Source organism: Pteropus alecto, unplaced genomic scaffold (assembly GCF_000325575.1).
Source record: "Pteropus alecto unplaced genomic scaffold, ASM32557v1 scaffold76, whole genome shotgun sequence".
Lineage (NCBI taxonomy): Eukaryota > Metazoa > Chordata > Mammalia > Chiroptera > Pteropodidae > Pteropus > Pteropus alecto.
The window spans coordinates 11315452-11340168 of NW_006443138.1; the positions used below are offsets into that span (position 1 = coordinate 11315452).

Consider the following 24717-nt stretch of genomic DNA (forward strand, 5'->3'; position numbering starts at 1 on the left):
ACGACATCTGCGCAGTCTCCGTGCATACGTACGCTTGAGCCCGCGTATTTGCACAAACTACAGCGTTTCTCCATTGGCCACATCGGAGGCTGCTTTTCCAGGATGTCCTGCAGCCATGGAGTTTGACTGCGTGCCGGAAATTGTAGTTCAGCACGGTGAGCTAGTTGTAGACGATTTTATCTGTAGTTTTTCCGTGGCATCAGAGTCTAACCTGGGACGACCGACTCCACGGTTTTCGCTGCAGAGTGCAACCTATAATTGATGTCACTCATCCATAAATATTTGTATGATCGTCATAGACGTGGTAGGCGTTGGGAGGAGATACGAATATGAGAATACATGGGTCTCGGCAGGAAGTAATAGCTACCATTTATTGCTAGACTACTTTGTGTGAGGTACTTTATGTGCATTATATCTAATCCTTAAAACCAAAGTTGTAAAATGAGGAGACCAAAGTTAAAACAAGATTGATAATTTTTTGGAAGATAAGTTTTAAAAATTCTTATTTTTGATGGTAATTTTCTACGGTCTTGGTATTTCTCTTTCCTAGCCAGAAAGATCGTAATTAAGTAACACTTCTGAATTGGGGAACCAAGAATTCCCAAAATGACTAACTCCTGTCTACTCCAACACTGCATATGGCTGACTTCAAGACTGAGGTTCATCACTACTATAAATCTTTACACTTCTGGGAATCTAAAAGTTTTTAGATTCGCTAAAAATAAGCCTTCTTTTAATGATTGGTCTTATTGTTTGCCTTTAAAAAATTTTTTTTTCTGCAGCACAAATAGGGTAAGTTTGATAGATTGAATTTCTTGCATCAGTGAAATGGGGAACATTTATCTGAAATCCACTATTATGTATCTTCTATAAAAGATTTTTATAAGGTACATGTATAAAACAGACTACTACTTAGGGACAAGATCTCAAGATGCATTATTATGTTAAGATTTTTGTTTTTATCCTGTGTGTCTTATAAAAGGCAATGATTTCATAGACATATTCTTAAAACTTGCTCAAAAAATGACAATTCCCTATAATAGAATAAATAACAGGTGGAGGTTATAAAATGAGAAGCAATTCCTTCAACGTTCCCAGAAACCCTATGAAGCAGGGTTTGTTTCTTTGTTTGTTTTTTATCTTTATTTAAGGAACTCAGTCACTAATAAGTTGTGAGTTAGACTTCAAGTCCAGGCAATCTGACCATTAGTACCTCTGTTGCGGGGGCTGGGTTCTCAGTCTTATAGCTTTTGGACTGGAGCTACAACAGCAACCCTTCCCTGGGTCTCCAGTCTGCTGGCCCATTCTGAAGATTTTGAACTTTCTAGGCTTCCATAATCATATGTATCTACTGTCTATATATTCTGTTCTCTGGAGAATCCTGACTAATACAGCAGTTTATAGTAGAGCAAATCCAAATGGCTGATAAACATTATACTCAAACTCATTCCTGTTAGAAAAGTATATAGATATAACAATGAAAACTAATTTCTCACTCACCAGATTGGCACAAAAGAAATAATAAAAATATTTTTATGATAATCTGGAGGAAAGAGCACTCTCATACAGGCAATTTAAATAACAATACAGTTGTAAATTTATCACAATTTACATGATTTTATTTTAATATCTTCGGAAATCTGAATATAAAAATGTACTCAAATCTACAAAGTTATTCCCAGAAATTGCACAAATAAGACCAAAAAGAGAAAAACTGCTTTCTCTAGTTTCTTGAAGCAAATCTGGCCTGGAAAGTCCTCTCTGGGTCACAGAAACAACAGGCCGACCCATTTTGATTGTAACTTTTCCCTCGCTTGGCCTCTTAAGCAACCTGGACCCACATGCAGCCACCCTAGAGGTGATGTGTTTCACCAGCTCTTAACCTGCTTGGTCATTTTCCCATGCAAAGCAAATTGGCTTTACAACTCTTCTTTGGAATTAGAAACCCGAATTCTCACAAAATGAACCCAGAGGGTATGGGCAGAGAAGTCAGGATGTGCCTTAGCAATGTCTGGGGAAATGTACTTAGCTTTTATTAAAAAGAGCAGTAACACTGGTCAAATAAACATGATTTATTTTCCATTTAACATTTTTATACTCATTTACTGGGGATAAAAATGATTTTTCCACAGTAATCGATTTTTTTTTAAATAAGCAGTTGAGAGAATTTCTCACATAGGGTTGAACATTTTTTATTTTCTAATATACATAAGCCGCTTTCTATTCCAGTCAACCTCACAGAAGATTTATAATCTTAAATCAACATTTATCTGTCAAAATCAATAACAGTAATAATTATTATGGCTGTAAAAATAAGGCCTCTTCTAACTCCAAGTGATTACATAATAAAATAAGGATCTAGTGATAACTGTCAAGAAGAAACACAATAAACCAGCACCTCTATAAACTAATCATGTTATTAACCTATATTTAGAAAAATGTCAATAAAAGTGTGGTGTTCTGCATCAAAGCCTAGGAAACCTGGGAATCTAAAAGAGAGAGCAAATTTGAAAAGCATTCAAGCAATCATGGACTGTTTTCTGCTGTTCAAAAAGATGTTTCATTTGTCATTACCGTGGTTCATGCTGACAAGAAATATCCTTGCAGGGTATCCACCTCTTCCTGCAAAGTTTGTTGTAGCCAACTCTAGATTAGGAGATATGGTGTACTGCTTTGGCTGCTAACCAGCTCTTTGATCTTGGATAAACAACTAACTTCTGTTTCTTCAATTGTACAATTAGTGAGTTAAGCTAGATTACTATTTCTTAAACTTTAGCCAACCTCAGAATCAAGTGGAGGGTTGGCCCCACTACCAGTGTATAGTTCAGTTGATCTGGGATAGGTAGGACCTGACAACAAAGAATTTTTCAACCCCAAAATGTTGATAGTGCCAAGGTTAAGAACCTGGAGTCTATAGATGTCCTTAATTTCTGTGATTCTACTTCAGAGGACCAGTAAGTGCTTTCCTCCTAACCAGGCATGCCATGAAAGCAATGTTATTTTCCACTCTTTTTACCTACTTAGGGCAGAACTTGCCTGATACCAAACGCCAAAGTTTCCAGATGGCTGTTCATTATTATGTGGGGCTCCTTGGTGGGCAATCCTGCTCCATGTCTCTCAACTCTGCCCCTGTCATTCTGGAATTCAGTTGTCTCATTACTGGAACAAACAATGGAAATTGTACATGCGGTGGATGCTTGGGGTCTAAAGACTACTTGAATATTAGTCTCTTTAGGCCCCAGGCACACAAAGTATTAATATTACATTGGGAATCTAATCTAGCCTTTCCTACTATTTCCAGGGCAGTTTTTGCTCTTTCTCTTCCTGAATTGTTCTTATTGGTAAGCAACAGCTTTGATTTAATTTTTAGGATAATATTCTCCCTAAAGGGAAGCTGGAACACATTTTACGGTATTAGATTCCACATAACAACAGAAGGCTTTTTAATGCATGCATGAATATTCAAAATTTAATCAGTGGCATATGAAATGTAGTAATACTGCTGAGAATTATTATTTTATGCAAATAGAACAAGCAAAGTACGATCTTTTATTTGTTTACATGTCACTGGAGGAATATTTGAACTTTTTCAGGAAGCAGATTTCTGGTCATTTTTTAAATCTATATGCCTCTCCCATCCTTCAGTGGTAACTGTAGATGGCCTGTGATGAAATGAACTTTTTAGATGAAAAGTATTTTAAACATGTAGTGGGTTTATATTTAAACAAGTCATTTCATGATGTTAATAAGATGGTAACATTGCTTCTTTATTGTTTTAAATTCTCTAATTAAAAAGTCTAGCACCTGACACACAGAGACATGAAAATTCAGACTTTAACACTACATTTTTGCTTTGATCACCTAGAAGTGATTTTAACCTCTTTTGGTTCACCAATCCTTTACTCATGTGATGAAATCTATGGACCCTTTCCCCAGAAAAGGACATGTATTGGGGTACATATAACATTTACCCACAATTTGATGGGATGTTCACATATCTATCACTCTTCCATTAAACCCTGGAGGATCAGGCTATTAGGTTAAGGACTCTGCCTTAGAGCAACATGGAAGAAGTGTCTCATAAGCCCAGATCTGATCTCAAGTACTCGAGTCCCCTGTCCTTAGAGCTTCCCAGGAGAAGCAGAGGAGATGGAGGGGCTCCTTTACCTTAATAAATAAGCACATGCCTTTTACAATGAGAATTTTAGTATGCTTTCATACTTGCATATAGGTATACTTCTCAAGATTCTTTTGACTTCCAAGTTATCAAAACTCAAAGTAACAAAAGAAGTGGACTTATTGTCCTACATAGCTGAGAATGGGATCTAGGACCTTAACGTTATGTTATAGAGACATTTATGCACTTTCTCAATCGCTCTCTCTTCCTCCCTCTCCCTCTCCTCTTGCCCCCTCCACCCACTATCTTTTGGCTTTGCTTTTTCTGTGTTGTCTTCTGAAGCAAAGCTGTCTACCAGCAGCTCCAGGATTAAATCTTCAATAGAAGAAGAGTTTCTTTCTTCCTAAGAGTTCCATCAAAAGTCCCAGAAAGACTCTCTGTGGCCATTCCTAGATCCCTGCGGGACCCAGAGGTGAATCACACCCATGTAAACCATGTGGGCTGGGAATGGGAAGGAATGACTTCTAAGTGAAAATTGAGAACTATTGCTAAAAGAACAAGAATGGATGCTGGCCAGAGAAGCAAAAACAACGTGTACTGCGGTAAGTGTAGTAAGTTATCTAAGGAATTAATAGATTTTCAGGTTTTATTCATCACCATCCCTCATTCCCATGCCACCATTTTATTAAAAATAAGCCACACACTTAAAGAATTACTTAGGCCCAGTAACAAGATAGATGGAGAAGGTATTTGCTAAAATTTTATTTGAGGAAGTGAGGGTAATAGTTTTACATATTTGCTGTGAGGTTTTAAAACATGCATTGATTAGTCTAATAAGTTGGTCTATATATCTCCAGGCACATGTGGTGATATTTAAAATGTGATCTGCTCTAATAGTGGTGTAACCCCCTTTAAAATGATTATTCCCCCATGTAGCATTTTTCCCGGCTGTATTTTTTTTTTAATTTAAAAAGAATAAAAAAGGAAAATGCAAGGAATTATGCAACCATCATCCAAGACTCATCCACTTGTAATTAATAAATGTTAACATTTTTGTCATTTTTGTTCTAGCTTTACATAAATGTGTATATAATAAAATCTTACATATATGCAAAATGAAGTCACTCTCTCCACAGTCCTATTTTTCTATTTTCTAGAGGCAATAACTATACGATTATATTTTTTAATGAACTATTTCAGACTTATAAAAAGGCAGATAGACTAATATAACAAATGCTTTGTAGTCATAATTAAACTTAAAACATAAAATATTGCCAATTAAAGCCCTTGTGCACTCCTCTCTAATTTCATTCCTTCCCTTTTACATCAGAGGTGATCACTTACATGTGTTGGATGTTTATCACTTCCATGTATATTTCTGTTTGTATGGCTACTATATACTCACTCACAGACACGTACAAACAATCTTTAAACAAGACAAAATAGGCTTTAAATATTTTACATATGACCTATTTACACATTATATATTAATAAATATGTATACAATTGTAAGTATTTTATATACATATAAAGTATATATACAAACATATATATGCTGTATGTACTTGTGCAACTTGCTTTTTATTATGGAATAGTTTGTTTTGAGATTTACTTATACTGAGTCCTTGTAATTCTAGTTTATTCATCCATGGTATATAACTTTTGAAATTAGTTTGTAAAAGACATAGCAGCTTCTCTCTCTTCCTCTCCCCTGCCCCTTCCTGCCTCCTTTCTCTCTCTCAGATGTTTGCCTCTCTCTCAGTAGCTGGAAGAAGCCATCTACTATGTCTTGAGCAGCCCTATAGGGAAGTCCATGTGGGAGGGAACTGAAGCTTTCTCCTATCAGACTCATGAGAGAGCTTGGAAGAACATCCTCCAATCTAGTCAAGCTTTCAAATGACTGTAGCCCTGACATCTTTATTGCACCCTCCTGAGAGACCCTGAGCCAGAAGCATCCAGCTAAACAGCTCACAAATTCCTGACCTTCAGAAACTATATAAATGTTTGTTATTGTAAACTGATAATTTTTACGTGTACATAACTAAAACAGTATTAAAGTAAGTCTAAGCTTTTATCAAAACATCAGATTTGATGGGGTATAGAAATGACTGACACTTTTTCTCAGAAGGAATATTTTTTCTTGACTCTTGCCACTAGAGGGCAAAATGGCCCCAAACGATGGCTTGAGTTAACAAAAGACTTTCTATTTCCATAGAATAGCAGATGTCAGAGATGCAAAAAACCTTAGAGATCATGTGGTCTAGTTTTAAGTCGCAGGTAGAATCGTAACACCCAGAGGTATTAACTGATGTGTGAAGTCACACAGACTTAGGTCTAAATGTGCAAATTCAGCTGCATTTAATAACATGCAGATCTAATAACTTAATCAAGTGTTGTTTTTAAAAACCACAAGGTATAGAATAAAGAGAGAGGGCTTTTTAAAAAAATCCTCTCTGTCTTAATAATATTTCTAAGATCAAAAACTTATAATAACAACTATTCCCATTTATCGGGAACCTATTATGAGGCACTTATCATACATTATGTGCTACGTGTCTCCATTTAATCTGTACAACAGACCTTTGAAACATACCCGTCAATGCATGAGGGCCAGGACATATAGCTAGAAAGAAGAATAACAAATTTGAATTTAATACAGGTTAAATCTCATTATAATGATTTTGGGGGGACAATTCAGTTTTGATTTTACCAGAAGTTTTTTCTCCTAGGAATATTTTAAAATGTTAAGGCATATAAGTGGTTGCCATATAGCATTGGAAGAGAAAAGAGAAAATAATCTTGATGACTCATTTTTTCCCAGAAGGTTTCTCTCTGTCTCCGTCTCTGTCTCTCCCTCTCTCTCCCTTCTCTCTCTCTCTCGCGCGCTCTCTCTCTCTCTCCTCACACACACACACACACGCTCCCAAATACCTTAGTTGCCTCTTCCCTTCATTCAAGCTGACCAGCTGTATGATCTTCGTTCACCTTCATAGAGATTCATTTTTTTCAGTCTTCATTCCTAAAATGAAAATACACCTACTTCCTTCAAACTCTCAACAGGGCTGTTGTGATGATTAATGAGGGTCTTTTTGTATCCCACTGGATTTTGTAGAAGACAGGTGTTTAATAAAGCTGAAGAATCATAATGGTAATTAGTCATAATTTAGGACAGATGGTCAGGTGTCTGGAAATAGTGACTTGGCTGGAGCTGTCACTATACCAAAGCAATGAAATAATGTCAGCATGTCATCAGCATCAAGTTAGGAGTGAAGAGGGTGCAATATTTGCCTACCTCATCTACTGTTATGTTCATTATTCCTTCCTGACACTTACTGGTACAATAGTCAAAGCAATTTTAAGGCAGTCAGGCAAGCAACCTTAAACCACCTCATTATGTGATATGTAGTCTCCAAGATAGCCACCTTAATGCTTTCTCTCCTTGTATATGCATGCCACTCCTCACACCAAGAAATTGAGCCTATTTCTCCTCCCCTTGAATTTGGATTGGCCCTGTAACTTACTTAGACCAACAGTATGCTGTGGACCTGACTACTAATTCCCAGTCGAGCCTTCAGGAGGGCTAGCAGCTTCTGCTTCCTCTCACTCAGAAGAGCTGCAGTGTGAGAAGTTTAGCTACCCAGAGATCACCTTGCTGTGTGGATGCCCAAGGTAGCCATGTGTAGAGAAAGAGACAGGACATGCTTGGCCAGCTCTCAGATGTTCCAGTCATCACATCTGACAATCTTCACAATCACATGAGTGAGTGAAGAAGAAATTTAGATATTTCAGCTCCAGTAGATAACCACATGGAACAAAAGAACTGTCCAGCCAGATTGCAAAAACAAGAGAATTAATAAATATTTGTTTTAGGCCATTATGATCTCAGGATCTTTGTTACACAGCAATAGATATTTGACCTATCGACATTTAAAATAGGATCATATATCTCTTGATGTCCTCACTTTGCTAATTGAAATAGAAGATTCTTTCAGAGAAATGAAATGAGAAAAACAAATAAGTGTGGTAAAATAGGGTAATTCCATTTTAGAGGATACAGTTTTTAGCTTCATAAAAGTCCTGGTAAAATAGAGCATTTATTCCTTCATTCACTCATTTAATCATTCTCAATAAATATTTGTTGAATAGATTTATTGTCCATTGCACATCTGGCACAGTTCTAGGTATAGAGTACATAATGCTAAATGAGACACATAAGGTTCCTGATTTTATGGTGCTTAACATCCTAATTGGGAAAGACAAATAATGACCACATTGAAAAGATTACATCAGCTAATGATAATATAATTGAGAGGGTGGTACTGTGATAGCATAGTCTTTCTAAGAGTCCCTCACTAATGCATCAGCAGTAAACTAATAGAAGAAAGAAAGAAAAGAAGGAAAGAAAAAGAAGAGAAGAGAGAAAGAAAGAGAAAGGGAGAGAGAGAAAGAAGAAGGAAGGGAGGGAGGGAGAGGAGAGAGAGAGAGAGAGAGAGAGAGGAGAGAGAGAAGAGAGAGAGAGAAGAAAATGTTCCCTCTGAGCTTGTAATACAGCTTAGTTATCTGCAATCTAATTAGCAGTTTCTCGGTAGGAGTATATACTCACAATTCAAGATGTGGGCAGAGCCCTCCCATTTGGGATTTTATGTCTGTTGATTTGCTAACACTGAAAGGGATCTGATAAGGAAGGATTTTTTTTTCTCCTACCTTATGAGCTTTGGGGGAGCTAAAGGTGGGATGTGCTAGCCCTGGAGGAATAGGTGCTGTGCTGGCCTTGGCCCTATTAACACGGTCTGAACCATGACCATTTCTGTGCTTAAAATGTTTGAATTAGGAAAGAAACAAAGAAATCCTAAATTTCTGGAAGCTTCAGTTACTGATTTTCTTCTTAATAAAGGGCATTTTTCATAAGCAAATTCCAAATGGAGAAACCACTCTTCTTTCGTATATAGCATGGTTTTCTATAATATCCCAGGCATCTGCTGTCAAGGCACTTCCCTCGTCTTTTAAAATTAGTGGTGACTTCTTTGAAAGCAGGGATTCAGGCTTACTTACTTTGCTGCTTCATCTTCTCACACAATATCCTTCCCATAGACATGCTTAATTATTGAATGGACAGATATTGGATAAAGAGACTAGTATCTACATTTAAATCCCAGCTCTGCAATCTATTAGCAGTGTGACCTTGGTCAAGTTATTTATTTATTTTTTTTACATTTTTATTTTCTCAGTTGTAAAGTAGGAAAAATAGTTTACATGTTTGTAATAAAAATTAAACAATACACACTTATGTACACAGTACATATATATAATGCAATTAACGCAGAGCCTGCATGTGATTGAAGCTAATTAAATGTAGTTCCTCCCCAAAGAGGTTATTTGCCTTTAGATAAAATCATAGATTACTGCTATGATCTGAATGCTTGTGTCCCCAAAATGCATATGTTGAATCCTAACCCCCAAGGTGATGGTATTAGGAGGTGGGGCCTGTGGGAAGTGATTAGGTCTAACCAGGTGAATGGGATTAGTGTCCTAAAAGAGGCTAGAGAAACCTCCCTTGATCTTTCCATTTTGTGAGGACGCAGCAAAAAGACAAGCTGTCTATGAACTAGAAAGCCAGCCCTCACCAGACTGAATCTGCAGGCACCTTGATCTTGGACTTCCTCATTCTCCAGACTGTGAGAAATCGATTTCTATTGTTTATAAACCACCCATTCACTATTTTGGGAACTTAATATTAAGTCAATTATGGAGTGATCAAAGTTCGCTGCGGCAGAAGAGTCGGACAGAAAAGGAGCTGTAAACTTGACTCATTTTACAAACTAAAGGTCTAATGACAGAAGAGCTAATCTTGAAATGTCTGTTCATGGAAAACTCATTGTAAAGTCCCATGATGTTAATGGGATAAGTGACATGTCCTTGCCTAAAAAGGTCCCAGGCAGATATTTTGAAAAAGTGTATCTTCGATGAAAGGCTATCACTTAAAGAGAAAAATAAATGATACCAGTAAATAGTTTTTGTCATTTTTTATGTTTGTCACATAGTTGTGGAATAAGTGGATGAGAATTTATTGATACAGAATTTGAAAAATTCAAATAAGATGATTATTATAATTTTTAAAGAACATGCTTTATTTGGCAAGATGAGGAACACAATAGTTGAGATTCACCAGTATTTTTAAATGAATAATAATGACATAAAATTATTATGGTTAGGGCAATGAACTTAATACTAAGAGTCACTTGTTTTAGATTGTAACTTTACAAGGAACAAAATAATATTCAGTTCATAGGATGATTTCTTTAAGTGGAGAAACTATAGCCTTTAAGAGATTCAAACCTTTTCTTCTCCAACCACTAGGGAGAGCCTTACTTTCAAGAGTTAGTGAAATAATCATTATGATCTTTCAAAATCTGTATCATTCCTAATTCTATGGTGTCTCATCCTGCCATGAACATAAGGGTGTATAAATAGATTTATAAATAACAAGAAGTGATTCTTCTTCCTATAATGCATTCTTACCTGGGGTAACAAATGACAGATTTCCAGCTACTCACATGCCTTGCTGACTAGACAGTCTGCAGTCTATGGGTGTCCTCTAGTCCCAAGCATTCCAGACAGGATCTCTGTTTAAATGAAATTAAAACAATTATCTGTATAACCTTAGAAACACAGACCATCTCTCGAAAGTAAACAGTTGAAAATGTAAGATATACAGCAGACTCCAATGATATGGCAAATATAAGGTGTTTTTGTCACTGGACTTCAGCTGGATATAGGATATAAGGTGGGAGACTATATAAACTGGTTATATATTCCATACCATTCTAGACAGTTAAGGAAGTTTCCTTAAGATTTATCATGAGAGATACTATTGCAATCTCTTCAGTTTTGCACTTAAAAGTATATGTTTGACTCAATTTCAACTCAGAATTTCTGGATCTATATCATTATTGGGTAATCAGTATCTTAGAGAATGGGACATTTTACGGAAAGTATGTTTCCCTTCACCTACAGATTCACAAACAGGAGGGACTAACACGCTCCTTAGTCCTGGGAAAGTGGGTGACGAGGGCATTGGGAATGGAATAGGTAGTAAAATTTTCCTAGTCTAATACTATATTGGTTACCCAATTTCTGTTGATGACATAGATAATAATGCCCTTGACAATGCTGATGATTGTGAAAAAAGATTACAACCTCTATCAGGTTGTCCTTAGCATCTTTCAGACCATCTGGCCTTTCATTTATTCATTCCATAAAAATACATCAAGTGTCTACTCTATCCCCAAAGTTGCACTGGGCTCTAGAAATAATCCATTTAATGAGGCAGACATAGTCCCTGCCTGCTTGAGAGTATACAGGGAAGAGGTGAAGGATACTAAACAAATATTTGCAGTTAAGTGTTACATGTGGGAAGTACATAGTGCTATGGCAATACACTGTAGGAGTGTCCCTACTTCTTCCAACTGGTAGAATAGAAAAGGACACCCAAATGATGGTCACCTGGGTATCCCAGGACAAATTATTTCCTAGGCTTCAGTTTCCTCAGATGAAAGTAAGAGGGCTTAGACTAAATACATTCTAAAGTTTCCTTCCAGTGATACGGTGCTATAATTCTATTTAAACCTCGACAATCCCAGTAACATATTCAAAGTGTTTCTCTGAAAGGATAATTTGAGGGCTTCTTGGGGACTAAGTGCAGACAATAATTAAGTTTTTAATCATCCCTAGAGTGGAAGCTGTGAAGCTCCAATTCAGAATCCTGAGATGCTCTATAACCTCTCCTGGAAATGCTCTGAGAATTAGGTTCCTGTAGCCCCCGTATGGTCTTCCTGTTTCTCCAAAGCCTCCTCTTTTTATATGCACCAAATAGTGATACAACTCTGGTTCACAGTGATCTGTCACATGTTCAAAGGTGCCACCTTGAAAGGTTGTACCCTATCATTTTCTCTCTAAAGTAACTAAGCGGATTAGCAAAAACCCCAAATTATTCTTCCTAACCTTTCATTACCAAAATAAGGGATGAATCACATACACAGAGATGTAGAAACATTCCTATGTTTTCCATAGTTTCTGAGGTAAATAGGCAAATGACTTCTGTAGTCAATGTCGTAGTATGGCTCTTTCAACATCTTTTCCAAACCTTTTGTTTTCCCTACTATCAAGGCTAGAAAGTGATTAAGTTCAACTCCCAGCCTTTCTCTCAGATAAAAGTAGCTATGTAACTCAATTCTGGCCTATGAGATGTGGATGGAAGTCCCTGGGGACTATCCAGGCTTCTATTTGCTTTGCTTTTCCCCATTCTTCCTGCTTGGAACATGCTTGTGATGGCTGGAAGTATAGCAGCCATCATGAAATCTATGAGGATGAAAGTTGTCACTAAGGTAGATAGAACAGAAAGAGAACAAATTTAGTCCTTTGATTACATTTTAGAGATGCTGGCTAAGCCTGATATTTTAAATGTTTATTGGGTTCTTATTTCTCACAGATGAATATCATCCCAAATGATTAACTTCCACTAACAATGCTGATCATATATCAAAGGGTCATCTACAGAAACTTTAGGGCGGCCTTGGTGTACTTAGCAGGAGCCTGAAATTAATCGGAACATGTGTGTTTGGGTGGTGTAAAATCATCTTGGTTTTTTCATAGCATTTTATCTTTTAAGCATGAGGTCTTGACCAATAAGTATTGAAATATTTAAAGTAAATATAACAAAGCCCCCAGTACCAACCTGTTTCAACCAGATAAAAATACTCTTAGTTTTGAGAAGCCCGGAGTTGTGACCACTCTGAATTCAATGGTGAGGTGCTGTGTCCCATTCAGAGGGATAGAGTCTGAGGCTGAAAATACACGTTTTAAAAAAATCAAGGCTGCCACAGGCTACATATCATGGGGCATATTTAAAAGTTCTCCCTGTGGAGAAAACATTTCTCAGATATGTAAACATCTGGGAATATGAGAAATTCTTTGTGTGTTATTAAAAAATGTTTTGAAAACATCACCGCTGTAGGCTCTAGAGTTGAATTACCTGGTTCAAATCCTTGCTTAAATCCTTACTGGTGGTGTGATTTTGGACAAGTTATAGGACTTGAGTAATACTCGGTTTGCTCATTTGTATAAAGGAGTAATAACAGCAATTACCTCCTAAGACTGTATATATTGTGCAATGGACTGACTATTAGTGTCCTTCCAAAAATCTTATGTTTAAATCCTATTCTCAAATGTAATGGTTTTAGGAGGCGGGGCCTTTTGTACATAATTAGGTCATGAGGGTGAAGTCCTTATAAATAGAATTAGTGCCCTTATAAAAGGGGTCCCAGAGAGTTCTCTCACTCTCTTTCTGTCAGGTGAGGATACAAGAAGATGTCTGCAGTCTGGAAGAGGGCTCTCACCAGAACTGCACCCATGCTGGCTTCTTGATCTTGGTCTTCCAGCCTCCAGAACCACAAAAAAGTTAAATCCTGTTGTTTAAAAGGCATTCAGTCTACAGTACTTTGTTATAGCAGCATGGACTGACAAAGACATATTGTATACAGTTAAATTTCCAAGTATTATAATAATTATAATTGTCATGATAGAAGCTTTACCTCGAAGGTTTGCCTCTATTTCTGTGTGTTTAACTTTTATCAGTCTTTAAGAATCAATGGTCATCAGTAACATTTTTTAGTAGATGAAATAAATGTAAGCCTATTAGACTCCTTAAAGTCCTTGGAGCTCCTTAGAGGCAGTGAATACTTTTGCCAAGTGTCAAGCACAGTGTTTGGCACCTAGTAAGTGTGTAATAAACATTTTTAAAATAATCAACTGAATGTTATAAAAGGAGGTGAAAAGAATTTCCACAGGCAACTTTTTAATCACATTACATTTCTGAAGGGCCAAATGTAAGTTATTAAAGCATAAGCCCCAATGTCTCTGTATACTATTTTTTGAGTTTCCAGAACTCATTTTTGGCTACAGTATTATTAGCATTATGAAAAGACCTCAAATTGCCTGGATTCTCATTGTTATTTATTTTTTAGTGTCATTTGGTTTGTATAAGTAGGATAGCAGTGGTGTGGGAATTAAATTTAAGCCATTGAATTATTCATTAAAATCTAACATTCTCAAGCAGGAAAAAGCAGAAACACAGAACAGTAAACAGATTTCATCAATTCTCAATGAGCTATTTTTGGGTTTCTGCCGACCCCACAGATAGAACCTAGGCATTTTATTAATAATAGGCTAATACTCTTACAATAACCTACAAAAAATTACAAAAAATTATAAAAATAAATTTAACCAAAATTATTTTACTTATTTGGTCAACAACAGACTTTCTTTGGAATTTTTAGGCTGTAGTCGATTGGCATGCATTGTCCACAAACATGAAATATAATTATAGATGAATATAAATTAAGAGAGGTGAGCTCAACAGGTGTCCTTGATTACTCCAGGCAGGCTTGTGATTAGCCAGAAACTCTTATAAAGAGAGAGAATAAAACCATGATTTCAGATTCTGTCATTGCAGAGCTGGATGAATAAGGAACTTCCTGAAGATACTGAATTACAATTTTCTGAACCTCAACTTTGATAAAAAGCTTATATCTGCCACTTTGGTGACATTTAACATATTCTGAGGTACTACTTTATCTATTATTGTCTTAATTTTGTTTGGTTACAAATGAAAAAAAAAAAATAGATAAATGCTCTTCCTTGTAAAAGAGTCCAGAGTTAAGCAGTCCCAGACTGGTGTAGATGTTCTTAGTAAACACTTTATCTGAAAAGTTAGGGAGGAATGCCTACATTTTAAAAAGAATTTTGGCAGATTTGTGAGATCCCATGTGATGGTTTTGCTATGTTGTGATTAAAATGAACTCTACGTATCTCAGCTAATTCCAAAACTCACATTCATCTTTAAATAATAAAGCTTTGTTACAATTTAGAATACTTTTTAAAAAGTAATATAGAATACTACATTGATTTAGGAAAGATATAACAGACAATCATATGAAAAAAAGCAATTTGAAAAATATGTTCACACACTCATGTGTATGTGTGTCTGCATGTGTGTGGGTATGTGTTTTTCTTCCAGGATCACTAAACTAGAATAAACAATTTTTTATATGAAATGCTAGAATTTTTTTATTGTAGCTATTCAGTAGATATGTTTTTCCAAAAACAGCATAGATCCACTTTGAGCAAGTTACACACATATTCTTGAAGATGTAGTTCTAGCCCTAAAGGAGCCCCGAATCCATAAACAGAGAACTCGAAAGACATGTGTGACATTCCAAATGGTAATGGCTATCCCGGAAGTCAACACAGGACAAGGAGTAGGGAATTCAGAAGGGCCATGACTTTCTCTGCCAGGTGCTGTGAGAGAGACAATGGCTGCAGAAGAGGGGGCATCTGGCAGAGAGGGCCTGAGAGTCTGTGCCAAATGGCAGAAAACCGGGTCAGCCGTAATTTTTATTCAGCCAGACCACATCTTTAATCAGCTGTGCCATCAGCACTTTTGAGGCAGTGCTGCATAGAAACAAATTCCTAAATCTGGCTTATGGTGAGTGAATAGGAAAAGCCCATCCAGGCGCCTCTTTAGCATGTGTGGGAGGCTGCTAGCCTCAATGCCAAGCAAGAGGCAGCAGGGTGTGATCGAGACAAAAACCACTGAATGTCCCTGTTCTTTATGTGCTCCTCTGCATCCCCATTTAAAATAGAACGGTGTAAACTGAAATCTCTCCAACTCAGCCATCCACAGCTCTGTGCTTTATGCTGAATTGGCTGATATCAATGAGTTATGCCTGTGCCCTTTAACATTTTCTGTAATTCAGTTGCTATTAGGAAACTAGATGTCTCTGCCTCCAATTTCCATTTCCATCCTGATCATCTTCTGTACCCTCGTCATCTTCAGAGAGAGCATCACACAGTCATGCAGATTTTAACAGGGCTGAAACCGTTTGTTTATTCTTCTAATGATCAAGGTTGTTTACCAAGTGTAGCTTTAATGCTTAGGTAATATATGTAATATGTCTAGATTAAGGCATAAAGACTCTTTTATAAGAATAATTTTTCCATTGTTTCTAAAAAAGGATCCAATATAATGTTAAATGGAAGTATCATACATTGTTTTTAAATATCCCCAATTAATCAAATATACACACATATGCATATAAATGTAATTTATTTTAAAGTCAATGTTTGTTTTAATTTTGTTTAATTATGAAATATTTTAAACTTACAGAAAAGTAGAGAAAAAATCAAATATTGTCACCTACTACCTGAAATATCATTTTGTCATATTGTTTTTCAGAATTCCTAACCCTTCACGCTCAGTGATCATCATTGTTCCAAGGTTGGCAAGTGTCTTTCCCATGCATATCTTTACACTTTTATAACATATGATATGCATTCACCCATAATAGCATACAGTATTGTTTTGTATAATTTTAATTTATATAAGTATTATTTGAACATTTTTAACAACATGCTTTTTTACTCAATATACATCCTCATTAACATTTGATATTCAGCCTTTGAATTTTACCAATCAGATAGTCACAAAATAGTATTATGTTGTGTTGCAGACAACTTCTGCCAGTATGTAGCTTTTCTTTTCACTTTTTTGTGGCATCCTTTGATGAAAAGACATTTTAAATTTTAATGTAATTAAATTTGTAAAGCTCTTTATGATTTACAAATTTTATGTTTTATTTAAAAATTTTCTTCTGAATTTTTATGAGTTTATTTGTGCCAAACTGACAACATATGCCAGTGAGCAAGATCTCAAATCCTCCGGAGGATCACAGGTTGGTAGCTTCTTTTATGCATTTGAAATTAAGGAGGGAAGTAAGGAAGTTTATATGGAGGTGAGAGGAAGCAAAATGGGGATGAGATTACAGGAGAGTCAAGAATATGTGCTCTCTTGGGGGTGGTCACATGGAGATTGCATTACAGAGTAGTTAAGACTATGTGCTTTCTTGAGGGGTCTAAAAGGTGGCATTTCAAAGATGTGTCAACCTAGATGCACAGAAACAATGGATGGGGCTTACTTAAGGCAAAGATAAGCCTTTTACTAAAGAAGTTATAGGCCTGGTGCATGACTACCCACCATGACCTGCCCAGATAGGAATTTATCAGATGACTTGTGAGGTTACTTTCCATATAACCTCCTTTATTTTTCTGTCCACTGTTCTCTGTTTTGGTCATAAATCAATCCAAAGGATGCGTTGATGACCAACCTTTTGGTAGGATAGTGTGATCTCACAGTGCTAGTAAGGCTTATTCCTAAGAAGTCTCAGTATCAAAATTGTCTGTTGACCATTTGGGATGGAGCAATACCATAACCATGGGATCTGAGCTAAGGCGAATTTTCTCAAAAGGTAAAAGGTAAATGGAAGTCAGTCAGGTCTTACGGCCTTCATTATGAAAAACCGCTCTGGCTCATTTCTATCTTGTAAACTATCATAATCCAAGTTTTGCCTTCTGTCTCATTTTTCTGAATTTGGCATCTAGTATAACATTTACAAAAGCCAAAAAAAGAGTATTAACTTATACGTGTTCAGTAATCACGAACAGCTGGACTGTATAGGAAAACCCAAAGAACAAGTATTAATATTATTAGCAGACAGGTAAAGACAGTCAAACAAAATGGATTCTGAGTTCAATGTTAATCCACAGGTATACAAGCCTAGTCAATGTCTTGGGACAGCGTCTGCCTCTGGTGTCAGCAGCTTCTTGGCCTCGATTGAGTCCTTGTTGTCTGTAGACAGGAGTAGATATCCATTCACAGTCAGGCACTGCATAAGGTCTCTTCCAATGAGATAGGAGAGAGTGTCTTTAATTTGATGTCCTTTCCCAAAAAAACAATATCTAAAGTCTTTGTCTCCTGGGGGTTTGCTATGAGAGGAAGAGATTATCAACTTGGCATTTTTTTGAAGTGACTATTAAACCTTGGCAATATCATAAGATGTCTCCTTTCAATAATAATGAGCTCATAAGTTTTTTCTTCTAAGTCCAGCTTTAAATGCACTGTGATGCATGAAGAAATGTAAAAAACAAGAAAATGGGGTGCCAGGGAGCAGGCTCTCTTGGGTTTCCCATAGCCTGGACTATTTGTTAATTTACAACAATTGTTTACCCATATGATATACCCTAGAAGTTTTCCTACATATATTGAGATTTTGCCTCTTAAAATCTCAATGTCTTTTGAAAACTAAGTAGTATTACATTTATGTTCTTTAGCTTGAACATTTTATAACCTCTGGAAACATTTTAATAGACATAAAAGTAAATTATTAACATGGACTTATTTTTGTAACACCCAGGCTAAATAAACCAAGTTTGTTACTTAAACTAACAAACTTAAGCTAGCTTTTATTTACTAAGGAATACTTTCAGATCACATGAACTCGAAAAGCATTTGAGTTACTTTCTATATTTCTGAGAATTTTAGAATACCCAATTCTTACAAATACTTGCCTTTAAATTAATTTTGACAATACCATCCGGAGTTGGAAAATTCTCACACATATAACATATGTATACATAGTGTGTCTTGTTTAAAAATTCTCTTTCCATAAAAGTGATCATAAATTTTTCTCATTTTTTTTCCCCTAAAGCTTTCATGGTTTTATTTTTACATTTTTATCTTAATTCATCTTGAATTGACTTTGAGATATAGTGTAAAGTGGAAATCAAATTGTATTATTTCTAAATAGAAAACCATTTGTCTCAAGACTATTGACTAAACTGTCCTTTCCTGTGGCTTTGTAATACCTCCTCTGTCATAGATCATGTTTCCGTACATGGGCTTTCTAGTCTGTTTCACTGGTTTACTTAGCTATCCCCGTACTAACACCATTATCTAGTAGTTAGATTTTTCTGTATCTTATCCCTGTTTTAAAAAAATTGCCAGAGCTAATCTTGTGCCTTTGTTCATTAATCAAATATTTGGAATCTGTTTCTAATACACACACACACACACACACACACACACACACACACACACACAGAGCTATTGAATTTTGTGATTGTAATGAATTTAAAACTAATTTGGCAGAAACTGATACCTTTAAGTTATTAATTTTTTTTATTTATAAGACTGGTATAACCTTCCCAGTTATTTAGATCTTCTTTAGTATCCTTCCACAACATTTCACACACTTCTGTATATTTTAAGAGGTATTATAAGTTATCTAGTATTGTGTTCTTATTTTAAATGACATCTCTGAAAATTACATTTTCTGCATTGTAGATAAAATTAGGAATAGAAGTAACTTTTATATATTAATCTTATATGTTACAAGTATTCAGAACCCTCTTATTGATTATATTAATTTGTAGATTCTCATGGAATTTTTACATAACCAATACTGTAGTCTTGGTATAATGGCAGTTTGTTTCTGTCCAGTCCTCACCTTTTATTTATTTTTCCTACCATGCTGGCTTGGACATCCAATATAATGTTGAACAGATATATCATGTATTGTTTTAAAATATCCTCTAATTAATCACATATAACACACATTCATATATATGTATTTGTTTGAATTCAATAGCTATTTAGATCTAATTACATATTTACTCATTTGTTTGTACATTACTGCCACTCTCAAACTCTGTTGATTCAATTTCTTGCTCAGCGAAATAAATATATCTTTGAGTAATTCTTTCAGCCTTCTTTAGATGATTTATTTTATTCTCACTCTTGAAGAAATTCCCTTGGGTAGAGAATTCTAGGTTTACTTTTTTCTTTTTTACCATTTATGAATATTATTCAGTTGTCTTTCAGCCTTTATTTTTGCTGGTAGCGATATGACTATCAGTCTAATATTTGTTTCTCTGTAGATAATCTGTATTTTTTCTTTTTGTCGCTTTTTAAAATTTCTCGTCACTTTTATGATCTTTTTAGTTTCACTACAATGTATCTACATATGGATTTTGTTTTCTTAATTTAGGACCTATGTGTTTTCAGTCTGTAAATTCATATTTTCATTAACATCAAACATCTTTATCTATTTCTCCTTAACTATTATCTCTTCTCTACTATTTCTTTTCTCTCTTTTTGAAATTCCCTTTAGAGTTCTGTTATTTTTATTTTTATTTTTTAATTTTTGAGTTCTATTGTTCTTATTCTGTACTTCATTTCTCTTACCACTTTGGTATTTGGTATCTCTGTATGTCTCTATTCTTCATTCTGAGCCATTTCCTTAGAATTGTCTTCCAATTCACTATTTCTCTTTTTAGTTGTACCATTTCTGTAAGTTTTATTTGGTTCTTTTTCATATTTGTCTTTTCTCTTTTAAATATCCCATTCTTTGGTCTTGGTTTCTAGTCCTTTTTTCTCTTGCATACACTAAACATTGTATTTATTTATTTATTTTGTTATTATTTCCCCCCCCCCCTTTAACTGCGTTGCCATTTTCCCCTTAAGAACTGGATCTCTGCAGGCAGAGCATCACCTCCCTGCACCTGCACCCGGGGCCAGGCGCACCTGGGATATGGTCTGTGGCTCCACCTGGGGCTCAAACCCAGGACCTTCTGTGTGTAAAGCAGACGTGCTAACCACTCCACTATGGAACCAACCCCCCTAAACATTTTATTTTATAGTCTTTTTCAGATTGTTCTTTAGCTCAAGTTCTTATAGAGTGTTAATTCTCCTAATGGATGTGTGTACTATCTTTCCCTCAAGTAACAAATGTTACTTATATAGTTGGTTGTTTTCCCTATTGTGAACTCATTTTCAGTTAGGGATTTTTTTCTGCTCTGGGAGTCCTGAGCATTATAGGTTTTTTTTTTTTAAACTATTGGTACAAAGCAGTTTTATATTGGTTTCTGCTGGTTACCTCAAGGTGTTCATTGGTTCAGAATCACATCGTTGCTATTATTCAACCTAAGGAATCCTATGAAAAGCTAGTAACATACATTTGGAGTCCATATCAGTGTATGACATAGACTCTTAAGCTTTCCAATAACACATTTTTTCCCACTCAACTTTAGGCCAAGACAAACTTTCTTGTCACTCATCTAGCAGCTTTTCCAATGTTCCATGCATACGTAAAGGCATTTCAATTATGATATTTCAGTTCACAACCAAGGTTCAAATTTGCAGTCTTAATTTGGGCATTAAAAATCCTGTCAACTAGGATTTTCTGAGGTGTCCGATTACAAATTTGACACATTGGCTATAAGTTTTCCCTTCTGATGATTTGGAATTTCTTTCAATTAAAAAATCAGCTATTTATGGGTGTGTGTATGCGCACGTGTACACACGCCCACAGACTTGTCTGCAGGTTGTGTTACATTTTGTCTAGTGTTTCCACCTATTTTGATTGGTCTGCATTATTGACAGAACTAGAAAGTTAGATTACTTCTTGAATACGAAACTTAGACTGTATTGAAAATTCCTTTTTTGTGAAACTTTTTCTTTTTCCCTTGCAGTGCTGAGAAACCGTACAAGCAAGCAAATTCTCAATCATGTGCTTATTAATATATGTCCAGATCCATAGATTCATCTCTAAATTCTGGTTCTCACTAAGAAAAGTTCAAATACAGTTTCTTCATAAATAAATGTGTTAAATGCTTATTTATATTGTAACAACAGATTTATTGATCATACATTATAATAACTATTTATCTAGGAAGATATTTAAAACAGAAGTATTAGGTCACTGAAGGTAAATTAAGTAAACCAGTAAGGATTGCTTCCAACATGTCATCATTTTCCAGGAGAATAAATGGTTTGGGTTGAATAACATCTATAAATAAGAGACAAGATCTTTTACTTTCACTAATAAAGTGTCCATCCATCTCATTAAAATAAAAGCTATGGATGTGGTTAAAAACTCTCTTTTTCACAATTTTTTTATTTAATGTAAAGACTCCTAAGAATACATATTATATAGGTACATGATCAAGAGTCATGAGATCATAGAGGATAAGGACGATTACATGGAAGACTTCACTGGAATGTCATTTTTAATCTACATTTTTGAAGGCTTATGAGTGAGAGACTTGAATAATTCAGTACCATTTATCTGGAGTATGAAATGGGGAGTGATAGAAAAGTTAGGCAGGGGACATGTCATTGAGGACTCTAAATTTCATGCTAGCAACTTTTTTTTTTTTTTTTTTTAATCTTGGAAATGGTCGAAACCCATTATAAAATTTTAGGTAGGGGAATGATGTGATCAGATTTTATTGTAGGTAATAAATTTGATAAATTTGAGGGTTCAGATCTAAGAATAAGGAGACCAGCTAGGATGCTATTTTCATATTCTAGACAAGAATATTTTTGGTCCTGATAAAGGGCTTTAGCAAAGAAGATGAAGGTTGAGAGACGTGAGACATACTTAAGAAGTAAAATTTTCAGAGCTTGGCTATTGATAAGATGTAGTCAAGAATGTGAGGGGAAAAGAGAAGCCTCAAGTGACTCCAAGCCGTGTGATTCAGTGATATAGTGGGTACTGGTGCCATTAATTGAATTTAGAAGACAGAAGGGCAAATGGATGTGGGGAAGCTAATGAGCTTTAAGTACTTAGGAGAATTCAGATATACAACTTTAGTGCTCAGGAGAGAGGTAGGGCTAGAGAATAAGATTTTGGCATCATTGATATACAGATTATGGTTAATACAATGAAGAAGCTGAGTATATCTGAGGAGAGATGCAGAGTAGAGGTGACTGGGAAATTAGATTCTAGAAATCATCAATGTTTGAGAGCAAGTGGATAATGAGATAAGAGAATTCGAAATGATGAGAGTGAGATGAGAGTCCTATAAGCCAAAAAGACAGAATTTCAGTAAGAAAGTGTGTGTGTGTGTGTGTTACATTTCTTAATGCAGGTCCCATTCGGTACTTCTAAGATACATCTACTCGCTATCTTCACTCTTTAGAAGAATTCCTGATAGGTAGCAAGGACTTTATCTAGAAATGCAAGTTTTAAAAGTAAACAAATAAAACTTTGAAATTCTTGGGTGCAGGTCTAGAAAAGAATGAGAGTTTCACTATATGGCTCATTTTTTTTTTATCATACTGCAAAATGCCACCATTATTGTTAATAGTTATTGTTACCATGAGTTAAAAAGCTATTCCTGACTAGAAAGACATCCTTTTGACATTAAAGTAACTAACTGAAATTCCTGTTATTACACAAATTGAAAACCAGGAGGCAAATTTTAATTAAAAATATTTATAGCAAGTCAAATACCAGCTGCTAGTTTCTCTCGTCACTCGTGAATGTGTTTTGCAGCTGGTCATAATTCTCTCATTTCAATCAGCTTAACCAATAATAACAGCTGTTCATTAGGCAAGGGACATTTTATTAGCACCCATGTGATATGTAGTAACTGGTAAAGAAGGCTTTAATATAAACGATTTTTAAGAGAACCACACTTCAATTGTGTAAAAGACTTAGACAATTGGATAATTGTCTAAAGGACTTCTGTTTCTTTAAATTAGTAAAAAATTCCTTTGACTTCAAAGTGTCTCCCTTTTCTGTAAGACTCAAGCATTTCTACAAATGCTTTTCTAATCTGTTCATTTAAAACTATAAGAACATCTTAGATCGTATTTAAAAAAAATCTAGGAAAAACATAACAGCAAGGAGGATTGAGAGGAGCTAAAGAGTATATATAAGGATGAATGTAATGCAATATTTATGGTGTTTCGTAAGATGAGACGTTAGCAAGCTCGTTCAAAAATGCAAAACACCACTGAATCAAGGCCTAATCATAGCTTTTTGTTTGTTCGTTTGCTTATTTGTTTTCTGTTTACTAAGTTTCCAGTGTTTTCTACTCTAGTTAGTAAAAAACAGAAAAGTCAAAGAATTCAATGAAATGAACTGAAGTTGTTAAACCGATGACACACGTTATGATAAAGAATTTAGCAATTTATGACACATGTTGAGAAGAAACTGATGACTCATTTGAAGGGGCCTGTAGTAGAGCCTGTTGCTCAGAGCTGGTGGGGTGAAGGCAATATTGTCCTGTTATATATACTCATGTGGAGTAAAATAGATAGGATTACCATGACTTAATAATGAAAGAAAAATGTTTCCTTCAAGAAAAACCTATAAAATAAGTAAATATATATATAGTAAGAACAGACTCTAACAGAGTTCATGGTTCTGCTGACAGGCGACAGCAAAAAAAAAAAAAAAAAGCTGAGTTGAAACTTTGTTTTCAGACAGATCAAAGATACCTATAAATGGGACATGCTCATGATTTTCAGTGGTTAGGATTCCTTTGTTATATTCCTTTCTAAAAATATGCCCAGGTTCCCGAAACTATTGTTTATGAAATTCAACTAAATATCAGAGGTCAACTTAATTCCTTGTTGTACTCGCCAAATGTCTTATAACTTAAACTTTTTTCTACTTGAAGTACTTATTAAATTATAAAAAAGAATGACACCAAAAATTAATAAAACATTTTCTGATTTACATGTTCCTTTTAATCAAAAAATAAAACAATGCAGGATATTTTAAGGTAGCTTTCTTTTATTTTATAGTTAAGTGTGATGCTTCTTATGTATGAATAAACCTTTTAAAACAAAATAAAGGAGACTGACATTATATATGAGGATTAAATGAGTAAGCCAAAAGCAGGAGACTGGAAAACAA

The 24717-nt window shown here is 35.3% G+C and overlaps 1 long non-coding RNA gene across 1 annotated transcript in view; it reads left to right on the forward strand.

The window, feature by feature from the left end:
* Window positions 1-66: 66 nt before the first annotated feature.
* The window catches only part of LOC112472255, a 62255-nt gene continuing 37604 nt past the window's right edge, over window positions 67-24717 (forward strand). Inside the window, exons 1-2 of the long non-coding RNA XR_003043589.1 lie at window positions 67-155; window positions 4460-4719. This is a non-coding gene — a long non-coding RNA (uncharacterized LOC112472255). The remainder of the gene's footprint in view (window positions 156-4459; window positions 4720-24717) is intronic.